The sequence below is a fragment of the Octopus sinensis genome, unplaced genomic scaffold (genome assembly GCF_006345805.1).
Source record: "Octopus sinensis unplaced genomic scaffold, ASM634580v1 Contig07825, whole genome shotgun sequence".
Taxonomy (NCBI): domain Eukaryota; kingdom Metazoa; phylum Mollusca; class Cephalopoda; order Octopoda; family Octopodidae; genus Octopus; species Octopus sinensis.
The window spans coordinates 32501-47552 of NW_021830468.1; the positions used below are offsets into that span (position 1 = coordinate 32501).

General features: G+C 39.2%; 1 long non-coding RNA gene across 1 annotated transcript in view; it reads right to left on the reverse strand.

Moving 5' to 3' along the window:
• LOC118761088 overlaps positions 1-14388 on the reverse strand; it is a 19335-nt gene extending 4947 nt beyond the window's left edge. The window contains exon 1 of the long non-coding RNA XR_004997149.1: positions 14296-14388. This is a non-coding gene — a long non-coding RNA (uncharacterized LOC118761088). The remainder of the gene's footprint in view (positions 1-14295) is intronic.
• Between the last annotated feature and the right edge of the window lie 664 nt (positions 14389-15052).

Genomic DNA, 15052 nt, shown 5'->3' on the forward strand with positions numbered 1-15052 from the left:
TTATATGGACTTAAAGATGAATCGCAATTTAGCATATAATTTGGTTATTGCAGATTATTATTAATAACGAGTCAATGTCCATTGCTTGAAATGGCTCTGGTTCTAGTTTTAGTAAGGTTAGTATTTAATCCTGCCAATTATCTTGATTGATTGAAATAATGTGATTATTAAGTTTTATTTTTATTTTACACTACGGAAGACGGTAGGGATTATAATTTTTTATGGCTTACTAGAGTTGTCGCTGTTTAGTATTGGGGCGGGGTTGTAATTTACTTATGGAATTTACTTATCGATTCGGTTGAACATTGGATAAATGTGTTTGAAAGTTGTGGTTTCTTTAGTTTGTTCCCAAACAACACTTATTTTAGTGCTGTTGACACCGATGGATTGAATGGTAGTGCCCAGATTCCCAGATGAACCTACATCGCGGCAAGAGGTGCAAATAAGGGTAGCGACATCAGACTCCCATATTCACAAAATGCTACATATTAGAGGAAGCTATCAATAATACAGTGTAGCAAAACGGTGGTGCCCCAGCATGGCCATAGCTCTGAGCTGAAACTACAAAAATGAATATCGGTAGAATTTATTTATAAGTATATAATTATAAAAATATCATTATTATTAAGGGCTCTTGAATGCCAGCACCTATACGCTAGAAGTAGATGTCATATACCTAGAATCCACTATTAATTTCTTCTCTATTTTAAAATCTATAGTGGATTATAGGTTTTATACGGCTAGTTCTAGCGTATAGAAGCTGGCTTTCCAGAACCCTTAATCATAATTTTATTTTTATAATTATATAATATATATATATATATATATAAACAAATATATGTATATACATATATGTATATATATACATGCATATATATACATATTTACATATACATATATATACGTTATACACACACACACACAAACATATATATATATAGTTGAAATTTACAGAAAGAAAGACGAAGACAGGTGGTGTAAACAACAAACAGATGTATTAGTTTAATGCTCGGGAAGTGAAAGTCTTTTACATTTCGAGCCTACACTCTTCAACAGAAAGGAACGCGATGAAATAAATAGAGGCAGAAGAAAAAAGATTTGGGAGCTAACGTTCAATCATGGTGACGGGCGCGCGCGCACACACACACACACACACACACACACACACACACATACATACACACACACACACATATATATATATATATACACATATATATATATATATATATTTTTTCTCTAGTTTAAGCTCAGAGCTGCGGCCATGCTGATATATAAACTGCATAGGTTACATATATCTTACCTCATATATTGATGCTGTGTGGACTGAGATGCCCGTTGACTCGTCCCTAATGAGAATGCAATAATACTCGAAATGCGTTTAAAGCTATTCCTCATTTATTTCAGTCTATGGAGATACGGCTAAATTAACCTTGTCTCTATATCTGCTATATAAGTTACTAATACACTTGTGTATGAGCGTAGAAGTAGAATAATCCCTCGACTATCGCGGGTGTCCCGTTCCGATACACCCCGCGATAGATGAAAATCCGTGAAGTAGAAACAGTACTGTAATGTATTTTGTTTTTTATTATTTTCATAATTTGTATATATTCAGTGGTACCTTGACTTACGAGTTTAATCCATTCCGAGATGGATCTCGTAATTCAAATCACTCGTATGTCAAATCAAACTTCCCCATTGAAACGAATTGAAATGTCATTAATTCGTTCCGCACCCCCCTCCACAAAAAACACTACAATTTTTTTAGCTACGTGTTTTTAAATAAGAAAAATGTACTTATAAATAACGAATATTTTATTTAAAAAAACAATACAATGGAGTATGCTGCATCAAGCTAGTTTTGTTAAGTATGGTGACGGTGGTGGAGGAGAAAGTCTGAACTGAAGAACTGAATCTTATTCGTTGATTTTTGCCCTTTTCACCACGCTTTCTTCATTTTCATCTACAGGACTTTTCGATAAATACCTGTCCAATAAGGTCAGTTTCCATTATGTACATTATTTACATTATTTACATTTGACAGATATTTGTCCTCATCTTGTTTGTTGTTAACACAACGTTTCGGCTGATATACCCTCCAGCCTTCATCAGGTGTCTTGGGGAAATTTCGAACCAAGGTTCTCATACCTAAGGTATTTTTTGATGTTGTTATTATTAGCATTATTATTATTCAGGTCACTGCCTGGAATCAAACTCGGAACCACTACGCCATATGCCCGTGGACATATGGCGTAGTGGTTAAGAGCGCGGGCTACTAACCCCAAGGTTCCGAGTTCGATTCCAGGCAGTGACCTGAAAAAAAAAGAAAATAATAATAATAATAATAATAATAATAATAATAATAATAATAATAATAATAATATTAACATCGAAACTAATACCTTAGGAATGAGAACCCAGGTTCGAAATTTTCCAAAGATACCTGATGAGGGCTGGAGGGTATATCAGCCGAAACATTGTGTTAGCAACAAACAATGTGAGGACAAATATCCGTCAAAAGTAAATAATATAAATAATGTACATAATTCCTCATCTCTTAAATATAGAACTGTATTAAGGTCTGTTTCATCCTCACTTTCAGAGTGTTTCTGAAATGAGTTAGGCAATGTCACAAAAAAGCGCCGTCGCACGCCCACTTGTCACATTTTCTGGGTGTTTCTTTTGAATAAAGTCTGAAAGTTTCTCCCACATTCCCAACAGTTCCTTTATGGCACTTGTGGAGACAGCCTCCTCAGTCTCCTTCGCGTCACCTATTTCCTGCAAAACCTCTGTGTGTTACTGCATCCGTTGATTCTTTAGCTCTTCTGTTGTCAGTTCCTCAGAGTGCTCCTTGATGAGCTTATTGATGTCACCTTCATCCATGTTCAGGCCCATGGAATTGCCGAGGGACACAGCCTCCTCCACCACTGCCGCTTCGGGTTCGAGTCTTTCAAAGTCCGTTTTAGACACAACCTCAGGTCACAGCTTCTTCCACGCAGAGGTCAAGGTCCTCTTTTTAACACCTTGCCAGCCATATCAATAATTCTGAGACATCACGATGTTATAGCTGTCCTTCTAGAACCCTCCAAAGGTGAGGTTTGTGCTCTTAGTCACCTCAAAACAGCGGCGGAACAGGTGCATGGGGAAGAGTTTCTTGAAATTAGAAATTAGTTACTGGTCCATAGGCTGCAGGATAGGGGTGGTTTTGGGTGGAATGTAGAGAACCTTTATAAACTTGAACCCTTCGAGGATGTCATCTTCGAGGTTAGGTGGGTGAGCAGGTGCATTATCCAGGACGAGAAGGGCTTGTACGGTGTAGGTTAATTTCCTGGAGATATTTCTTAACATCAGGACCAAAGATCAAATTCCCCCACTCCACAGAGAACTATCTAGTGACCAACGCCTTGGATTTGTCCTTCACATAGCCAACAGTTTTTCTTTCGGAATTTTATGTCAATTAAAGGCTCCGGGGTTTTCCGAACGATAAACGAGCAGCTGCTTAATATTGCAGTCGCCGCTCGCAATGGCGCACACTACGAGGGTTAACCTATATTTCCTGGGTTTATGGCCTAGCATCCTCTTCTCCTTTGTTGTTATATAAGTCCACCTTGACATCTTCCAAAAAAAGTCACAGTTGAAGACATGCTGGTGGAGGTATCCTTCGGCTGCTATAATTCCGGCAAAAGTTTCGAGATAATCCTCAGCTGCCTTCATATCCGCTCTCGCTACCTCACCATGACTGACAAGCGGGTCAATGCCGGTCCGCTTTTAAAATTCTGGAACCAGCCCCGACTAGCTTTAAACGGCTCGCCTGATGCCTCGTCCGTACAAGTGCCTGGGGTCTGCTGTAGCAAATCAGCGTAAATAGATTGTGCCTTCTCGAAAATTATAGCCTCCGTCACGGTATCTCCTTCGAGCTGCTTCTCCGTCAACCACACCATCAGCAGCTTCTCCATATTTTCATGGAAAGATGTTCACTGTTTAGAAATTATTTCAACGCCTTTGGCTGGCATGATAGCCTTTATCGGCTCCTTCTACTTCAGTATGGTACAGATCGTAGATGTGCTACGCTCGTACTGTTTCGCCATGTCCACTACATGCACACCTTGGTCCTGTTTTTCAATAATTTCTTTCTTTAATTCAATACACGGCATCCGCTTCTTCTTCTCACCACTGTCCTTCGCACTCACCTTCTTCGGACCCATATTTGGTAAACCTAAGTTTTGCAAAACAACCGCAGGCACAATTGCGAGCAGAACACTTCTGTAGCCTGCATCGACTAAGCATTTTAATAGCCGTCTACCTAACACTTCACTAACGATCATTCCACTTGCTAACGTGCATATCTGTCTAGCTATCGTGTGAGACACGGGTGCTGACCGGATGTGACGGCGTTCACTCTGGCGTTCGCTACACCAACGAACGGTGTGGTATCAGAACCTGGCTCGTAACCCGAATTTTAGCTCGCAACTCAAAGCAAAAATTCGGCCGAGAGACGACTGGTATCTCGAAAAACTCGTTAGTTGGGACATTCGTAAGTCAAAGTACCACTCTATATATCTCTCTCTATATAAAGCTGAATTCGTCTGTGTATGGCAGGTTTGGTAGCCTTCACTAACACTATCTCCTCCGAGACCCTGCGGCGCAAGTTGACCAAAATTAAGAGTATGATAGAAGAAGGCTTGCTCTTCCTTCCGTAGGAGAAAATATTCAAATCGGACCATGTTAACGCCAAAAATTATTTACATCAAAAAGGTGCTTTCTTTCTATGAAAATCCCTATTTTTAACTGCTGTGTCGCCATTTTTCGGTGTATTTCAATCAGAAAGAGAATAACAAGCTACATAATGCAAAATTTTTACCTTTCAAAAATTCTAATTCTAAAGGGTCGAAACAAACCCGAGCGACGCCGGGCGATACTGCTAGTTCTATTATAAATGCAAAACATCACCATGGAGGAATCGGTATAAGCTTTAATATAACGCTTGAGAGGCGGTTGGATGGAACCTACACTCGCCTCCTTATGAGAGCTCAAAATCTCTCGTGGAAGCGCCATCCAACCAAAATGCAAATATATGGGAAACTACCACCTGTGTCATCTCTTGTGAAAGGTAAGAGAGTCCAGTTTACTGGACATTGTTGTAGAGCTGAAAAAGAGGTAATTTCTACTTTTCTCCTCTGGAAGCCATCTACTCACAATACCAGAGGGCGCACACTCTCCTACCCTGATGTAATCTCCAGGGATACAGGCATCCAGCAACAAGACCTCCGTAATGCTATGATGGACCGTGAAGTCTGGCACAGCATAGTAAACTCCATTGTCTCGACCACGGTCGAACAATGATGATGATAATATAACGCGATAGGCGAACCGCGATAAGCGAACCGCGATAGGCGAACCGTGATAGGGCGGGGGATTATTGCATATGTAAACATAAAAAAGTGTTAAGCGCCAGTTTATACATCATTCGTCGCCTGTAAACGTTCCATCATTGCAGTTATTTCCTTTCTCTGCAGCGGATGGTCCAAGTGCAAGCTGATGTTGAACCACAACAATTTATCAAGCTAATAATATGTATTGCATTATGTTACACGAATCAAATGTTTGTATGTACGTAGTTATGCGTGGGTATCAAATTTTGGCTCAAGGCCAATAAGTTTGGAGAAGTGGGTAAGGTGATTACTGTGACCCCAGCATTCACCTGGTACTTATTTTACGTACCCCGAATGCATAAAAGGCAAAGTCAATCTCGGCGGAATTCGATCTTAGATCTTAAAGACGGACGAAATCCCGCTAAGCATTTTTCCCAGCGTGCTAACCATTCTGCCAGCTCACTGCCTTATGTCGCCGTCGTCGTGGCACTCTGTTGGTTGCGACGACGAGGGTTCCAGGTTGATCCGATCAACGGAAGAGCCTGCTCGTGAAATGAAATTGCAAGTGGCTGAGCACTCCACAGACACGTGTACCTTTAACGTAGGTCTCGGGAGAGATTCAGTGTGACACAGAGTGTGACAAGGCCGGCCCCTTCTAAATACAGGTACAACAGAAACAGGAAGAAAGAGTGAGAGAAAGTTGTGGTTAAAGAGTACAGCAGGGATCACCCCTCCCTCCCTGCCGGAGTCTCGAGGAGCGTTAGGTGTTTTCGCTCAATAAACACTCACAACGCCCGGTTTTGGAATCTAAACCGCGTTCCCACGACCGCAAGTCCGCTGCCCTAACCACTGGGCCAGCCATTGGGCCTCTACGATGCTTTATCTCTCTCTATATAAACGGCAAAATGTCTGTGTGTGTGTGTGTGCGTGTCCTTTATACAAATCCACAATTTTTCAGTTAGAGGGCTCGCACTTTCTATGGTCATTCAAAACCGTCCAAGGGTGGTCGTGCACATCTTTACATTTCCCCAGTCACCCAAAAAGCCATTAAAAAAATCAATAGAAGTGACTTTTTGTGAATTTTCTATCCAAAACCCAATCAAAATGCCCGAAACTTGATACGCCAATTGAACGCCAGCTAGCTGTATGTGATTAGTCGGAGATTTGGACAGTACTCAAGTGTATATGTGCACGCACGCAGTTGTATATGCATGCACTAGCACTATGACCCAGCAACGCCGGGTCATAGTGCTAGTTTATGTATATATTATCAAGATAAAACATTTCATAGCTTTCTTCTTTATTTTACAATCTATATTTTGTGCACCTTTTAAATATTTGTTTCAAGCCTTAGTTTATCTACCTTACTAAACGTGTGTGTGTGTGTGTGTGTGTGTGTGTGTGTGTGTGTGTGTGTGTGTGTGAAGACGTGTGCGCGTGTGTTTGTTTAGTCATACAAACCACAAAACGTGCTTTGTGTTTTTATCACTGAAATCCAGAATTTTAAAGAAAATTTTTGAATTGTGTCCGATATATTACACCGTGAACCTCGGAGTACTTGAAGGCGAAACTCCCAGGAATATTTACTCTTATTGTTAGAGATAGCTCTGCCCTATTTATTGAGTACTTTTTCTCTGTTTGTAGACGCACACTCTCTCACATGTACGCACACATACACACATACACGCGCACACACACACACACACACATACACATATGCATATATTCGCATACGCGCACGCACAAATACTTACACGCACATACATACACATGCATACGTAAATGGATACATACATACAGTGACAAGAATTCTGGCACGAACACACACACACACACACGCATGCATATATTATGCGGTGGGTTGTGTGTATGTAGGTGTGCGTGTGTTTTAGCAAGCATGAATGTGTATGTGTGTGAGCGTGAGTGTGTGTGTGTGTGTGTGTGTGTGTGTGTGTGTTCATGTATTAAGTGACAGAAATGAAAACGTTACAATGCAACACAAACCAAAACAAAGCACAATTAAACAGAACGACGTCGCTCCACCCATGCCGCTCACCCACCCCTTGCCTCCACCTACCCCCTACTTCCTTCTCTCTCTCTCTCTCTCTCTCCTCACCTTCTTCATCACCTTCTCATCCTCACATCTCTCTCACTTTATCCCAACCTCAAGCCCACACCAAAGTCCTCCGCCCCCGCACCTCCAACTGTCCTCCACCTATTCCTCCGCTCCCCCCCTCCGATTACACCACGCCCTTCCCCTACCACCACCACCACCATCGCCACCACCGCCACCACCACCACCACCACCACCACCACCACCACCACCGCCGCCACCACCTTTTTTCTAATAATATTGATGCCACCAAATACCAATCTATGATTGTTCTCACTCTGAAAGAATTAAAAGATTTTTCTCAATATCGCAAAGCGGATCCCTTCATTTTTGTTAAACCCCTACAAGCAATCTCACATTGATTTCTACGTCGCAGAACATCATCCCCTACGCCTCCCCCTACATCACCCTCTCCCGCTCCCTGCCTTTCTTTTCCCAGGTTTTCTCTTCCTATTGTTGTTGTCGTTGTTATGGTTGTTATTATTAATTTCATAGGTTGTCTTCCACCATTTTGTGTGTATCTTTAATTTTCGCTCTTTCTTCATGGCTTTCGTTTTCTGTAAGGTTTTTGTTAACGATCCTGTTGTTGTTGCTGTTGTTGTTGTTGGTTTGTGTTGGTTTGCTGTTCCTATTTACTCTTGGTTACAAATTTTTGATCGTTTACGATACACACACACACACACACACACACACACACACTCACACACACACACACACACACACACACACACACACTATCTCTTATTCTTACACACTGACACACACTGACACACACACACACACACTATCTCTTATTCTTATACACTCACACACATGCACGCATACACACACACACACTCACACACACTCACACACACACACCCTATCTCTTATTCTTACACACTCACACACATGCACGCATACACACACACACTCACACACACACACACACACACTATCTCTTATTCTTACACACTCACACACACTCACACACAATCACACACACACACACTATCTCTTATTCTTACACACTCACACACATGCACGCACACACACACACACTCACACACACTCACACACACACACACTCACACACACACAACATGTCTTACTCTTACACACTCACACACATGCACACACATTCACACTCACACACATACTCACCCACATGCACACACACACACTAATACACACAATCTCTTACTCTTACACACACACTCACGCGCACACACGCACTCACATTCACACACTCACACACATGCACACACATACACACTCACACACACTCACACACATGCGCACTCACACACGCACACACGCGCACACACACGCTCATACATGCGTACACACATACTGAAGCACCTTTCTCTCCCATACACACATACACACACACACATATGAACGCACTCAAACACTCCAACACACACACAGTCTCTCTCTCTCTCTCACACACACACGCACACACTTTCACTCACACACATATAAGCGCACATACATATACAGACAAACACACACTGTCTCCCACACTCACATTCTCTCTCCCTCCTTCGTCTCACACACACACACATAGATACATACACATACTCACACACATACACACACACGCACATACATACATAAATACACACACACACACCCACCCACTTGCATTTGTTTTACTTTTCCGAATATTGTCTTTTTTTTTACTTTTTGTCGTTTTTACAGTTAGATTTTTTCTTTGTTTTTTTTTTTGTCATGCATTTTTCGGCAAATACACACACACACACACACACACACTCCCCCCCTATTTGTTCCTTGTCATTTTTCTTGCTTCTTTAACTCTTACTTTCTTCAGATCAACGTTAATTAAATCTAATTGAAAAGAGAACAAAAGAAATTACAAGCTAAACTGTTTGCCCCAGGCTAGGATTGAACACGCAACGTAGCTTTTACTGATTTGTCGTGCAATTTTTATCTCTTTCTCTCTTCACTTCAATACCAAAAATCTTTGTGACTTTTTTTTGTTTAGCGTATATACATATATATGCGTCTGTCTGTCTTTCTTTAATTGTCTCTTCCTCACTATGTATATGCGTGTGTATATGCGTGTGTGTGTTAGAAAAAATGTATATATGTATGAACAAATGTGCGTGCGCGTGTGTGTGTATGTATATGCGTATATATGTGTCTGTGTGTATCTATGTTTCTTTCTCTCTTGATGTATGTATGTATGTATGTGTGTACGTGAAACCACATGTATGTGTGCGCGCGCGTATGCGTGCCCATGTGTGTATGCGCGCGTGTATGTATGTGTGTGCGTAGTTCTGAATCTGTATATGGCCAGATGTGTAACGTGTGTATAATTTTCATATGATTATATGTATACGTGTGTTCATATTTGTGAAAAATTCGTGCATGCATTTATTTATACATGCATACAGAACTATATATGCATGCATGCCTGCATGCCTGTATATTTGCTTAAATATATATATATATATTATATATATATATATTATATATATATATATATATATAGATATATATATATATAATATATATATATATACATACATATATATATATATATTATATATATATATATATATATATATATGTATATATATGTATATATATATATATATATATATATATATATATATATATATATATATAATATATATATATATATATCTATATATAGGTATATATACATATGAACGCAGGAGTGGCTGTCTGGTAAGAAGCTTGCTTCTCAACCCCATAGTCCCGGGTTCAGCTTGGCCGCAGTCAAATGACTGAAGCAAGTAAAATAAAAGAATGAAAGAATATATATATATATATATATGCCTGTTCCTTTTTGTGTAGTTATATGTGTAAAAGATTGTACGAAGGAATGAGCATGCGCGGCCATGGATGGACGTACGCAACGTGGAGGCTTGTGTATTTCTGTATTTGTTCCCTTCCTCTGTTCTTTTATCGTATTTACCGGGAAAAGAATGGAAAATGAAGAAAGGGTAAGGCATCCATGACGCTTTATTGAAGATGTGTATTTAATCTGATTGAAAACAATCGTAGGCATCCTTAATAACGTCAACAACAACAACATCAACAGTAGCAATGACAACAACAAAAAATAGGGCTATGATGAAATTATGTCACGACAGGCAAATTAGGCGCATACAGACATATACATATACATATATATATATACACACACATATATATATATATATATATATATCATTATATACATATATACATATATATATATATATCTATATATATATATATATATATATATATATATATATATAATATATATATATATATACACAATTATATATATATGTATGTATGTTATATCATTGTATAAAGGTGTGTTCGTTCGCGCCTGATCATTATATCGTCACGTCATTCACATAATTTATATAATTGTCTGTTAGTCTGTTATATCTGGCTAACTAGCTATCAAGCTAACAAGCTATATACCCTCTCCCTCTCTATCGATATGTATGTGGTGTGTGTGAGAGGGAGAGCGAGAGAGTGAGAGAGAAACAGACAGACAGACAGACAGATAGATAGATAGATAGATAGACAGGCAGAAAGAGGTGGTATTTATATGTGCCTGCGTGTGGCTGGTTATGAAGCAATATGACAGTATATTTGCTTAAAACTCATTCCCTCTCTGACACTTCGACTTATATACGGAAGCAGAGAAACAACCTTTTTTCAAAACACATCATTAATTAATTATGTCTTCGTGTTTGCTTAAGTATGTATCTGTCTGTCTGTCATCTATCTATCTACCTATCGATCTAATGTATCCATCAATCTATCTATCTATCTATCTATCTATCTATCTATCTATCTATCTATCTATCTATCTATCTATCTATCTATATCTATGTCTGTCTGTTTGTCTATCTATCTATGTTTGTGTGTGCGTGCGTGTGCATGTGTGAACGTGTGTTGGTGCGTGTTTACGTGTCTGTGTATTTAGCTCGATAGATAATCAATCTATTTAGCTAATTAGTAATCCGTCACCCTCTTGCCCCCTTTCTCTTCCAGTATATATACATATATACATATATATCTATATATCTATATATCTATATATCTATATCTATCTATATATATATATATATATATATATGTGTGTGTGTGTGTGTGTGTGTGTGTGTGTGTGTGTGTGTGTGTGTATTAGAAATTGAGAAAGTCAAATACACACGCTTTCATCGTTTTAATATAATTTTTAATATATCGACCGTTTTCGCTTTCGGTAAAACTAGATTCACTTGTGCCTCTGAGAACCTAATTTATGTAATAACCTGCTCGGGGAGTGGACACAACTATATTGGACAGACAAGTATGACCTTGAGATGGAGAACCACTCTACATAAAGAGTAAATCCGTTTCCCGCAATACAGGCAAATTTCTCTACGTATATATGCGTTTGTTTGCATTAATCTTTTTCGACAGAATTTTATTTACCGCAGTAGCCTCCATTTGTTTCAACCATTATTTTGCATTATTATATTATTGCTTTACAAAAGAATTCCTTCCATGTTTATCAAGTTTTTCGGCAAAACGTTTCGCACAAAAAGGTATTTTTCTTAATTTCGTGAGATGTTTATATCAATTATTATTACGCTCACCGGTAGTTAAATATACACGAATAGAAAACAACTGACTAACATACATACATCCATTCTTCCTTCCATCGAAGCTTTCATCCATCAGTTCATCTGTCCATACACAGACATACTGTCAGACAGATAGACGGACATACTTAGATACATATACATTTGTATACATACACACTTACATATGTATACAAATACACACGCATATATCATACATAGCGTACGTATGCATGTATATACTTGTACCTATGTAAACATATACATACGCACAAAATATATGCATACATACCAATATATATTGCCATACAAGCATACAGACGTATAGAAACAAATGTACATACAGACACATATACACCCGTATATTTTTATACATACTTACATACTTAAACACACATACAGGCATACATAAGCGCATGCATACATAGAATATACTCGCGTACATACATAAGTACATAGAAGGATAAATACGCACGTTCGTAAATACATACACACATACATTCATACTTATACACATGTATGCATATGTGCATACGTACACACATGTATACATACGCAGATACATATCATATATGTGTGTATATACATTCATATATACACACATATATGCGTACATACAAGCACACAGTGCCACCATACGCACTCATGTGAGTACATGCGTGCATATCTACAGGATGCTTTAACTCACGTGTCTTCAGAGAATCCTAGTTAGCCCCACGATGCGGGTCCTGTACATTTATAGTTAACTTTAGCGAACGACAATAAATTTTCAATAAGGAGAGCGCATGCGAAAGAGAAAGATGAAAGTTTAAGTTGAAAGAAATGAAACAATTTTAAAAGAAATGGCGGAAAACACGTGATGACACAGCAGACGATAAGTTAGCAATGGAATATATGAAACGGGAGGGAAAAGAGAAAGAGAGAGACGACAGACAGACAGGGAAAAGAAGAGAGAGAGAGAGATCGAGTGAGTGAGTGAAAGAGTGAAAAGGGCAAAAATCTCCAGGACACGATATAAATTCAAAAGTGGAAGATAGGAAGAAGGTGAAAATAAAATGAGGTTTATTTGAAGCTGGTTTTAGCATTTAATGACCTCCTTAATAGTGCTACCATTGCTACCCTCACTATTAGGTTGTCAAGAAAGTTCTTGCGGAATTTTAAATTTTGGTTTTAAATGATATATTTTCAAATTAATTTTCGTTAAATTACTTTGACTTTATATATCATTTTAAAGCCCGTTTTTCGCTCTATCTAATCGTGTTACGTTTTTTCTTTTTGAATAATTAGGCCATTTTTCCGGAACGTTGAATACAACATGGATAAAAAGCAAATTCGCACAATTTTCTTATTCCAGTTCAAGCTAGGCCGAAAAGCTTCTGAAACAGCTCGCGATATCAACGATGCATTTGCCCCAGGAACCACTAGTGAACGTACAGAACAATGGTGGTTCAAGAAATTACGTAGCAGTGATGAGAGTCTAGAAAATGATAAATGTAGTGGTCGGCCATCGGATGTTGACAACGATCAACTAAGAGCCTTAGTCGAAGCCACTCCACGCACAACTGTTAGAGAGCTTGCTTCTAAATTAAACGTAGCGTATACGACAACTTCCAACCACTTGAAAGAGACTGGAAAAACAAAAATACTTGAGAAATGGGTGCCGCACGAATTGAACGGCAACCAATGAAAACGCCGTTTTGAAGTGTCGTCTTCCTTTCTTTTACGCAACAAGAACGACCCGTTTCTCGACCGGATTGTGACTTGCAATGAAAAGTGGATTCTTTACGACAACCAGTGACGCACAGCTCGGTGGTTGCACTTCCCGAAGCCAAAGTTGCACCAAAAGAAGGTCATGGTGACCGTTTGGTGGTTTGCGGCCGGTCTCATCCATCACAGCTATTTGGATCCACACGAAACTGTTACGGCGGAGAAGTACTCTCAGCAAATGGATGAAATGCATAAGAAACTCCCACAACAGCCAGCATTGGTCAATAGAAAAGGACCAATTCTTCTCCACGACAACGCTCGGTCGCACGTCGCACAACTGACCTAGCAGAAGTTGAACGGATTGGGCTACGAAACTCTGCCTCATCCACCATACTCATCAGACCTCTCACCTACCGACTACCACTCTTTAAAGCATCTTGACAACTTCTTGCATGAGAAAGGCTTCAAAAACCAAGACGATGCCAAACACACCTTGAACGACTTCAACGCCACCAGAACACAGGATTTTTATGCTAATGACATAAATAAACTTGTTTCGCGTTGGCAAAAGTGTGTTGATTCTGATGGAGTTTATTTCGATTAATAAAGTTTTGTTTGAGATATGTGCATATGAATTTAAAGGTTAAAAACCGCAAGAACTTTCTTGACAACCTAATAGATTGCAATGTGTATGTAAGTATGGTTTCGCGCACACACACACACTTTCATTCACACACACGCACATCACACACACACACATACTCAAGCAAGATTGTATGTGTATATATATATATATATAATTATACATTATATATATATACACGTATACACATATGTTTGTATATAGGCACAGGCATGGCATGTGGCAAGAAGCTTGCTTCCGGTTCCGGTCATTTAGTTCTCTTCTTGACACCGTTGAAGTCGTCACGCAGGTGTGCAGCGGACGATAGTTGAATTGAAAGACGCTCTACCGTAAGGTAAGACTTTTTGCTCTTTGAGTCCAGTAGGATTTGTTGCCTGTAGGTTTTATTTTTTGTACAAGCAAGGAGTCCTTACCGGATTCGGAGCTTTTTGTCTGCCGAGGTAGAGACGTAAGTGTGTTTTCTCACACAATTGTGAGAAATTGTTTTTGAAAATGTAATTCTCTGTGGATTATACAAAGGCCAGGAGTACCTTTCGGCCGAAAATTATTTTCTTTGCCATCATTTGAACTCTTCTTCCTACCTATCATTTAGTTGAAACCAAAAACTTTATTG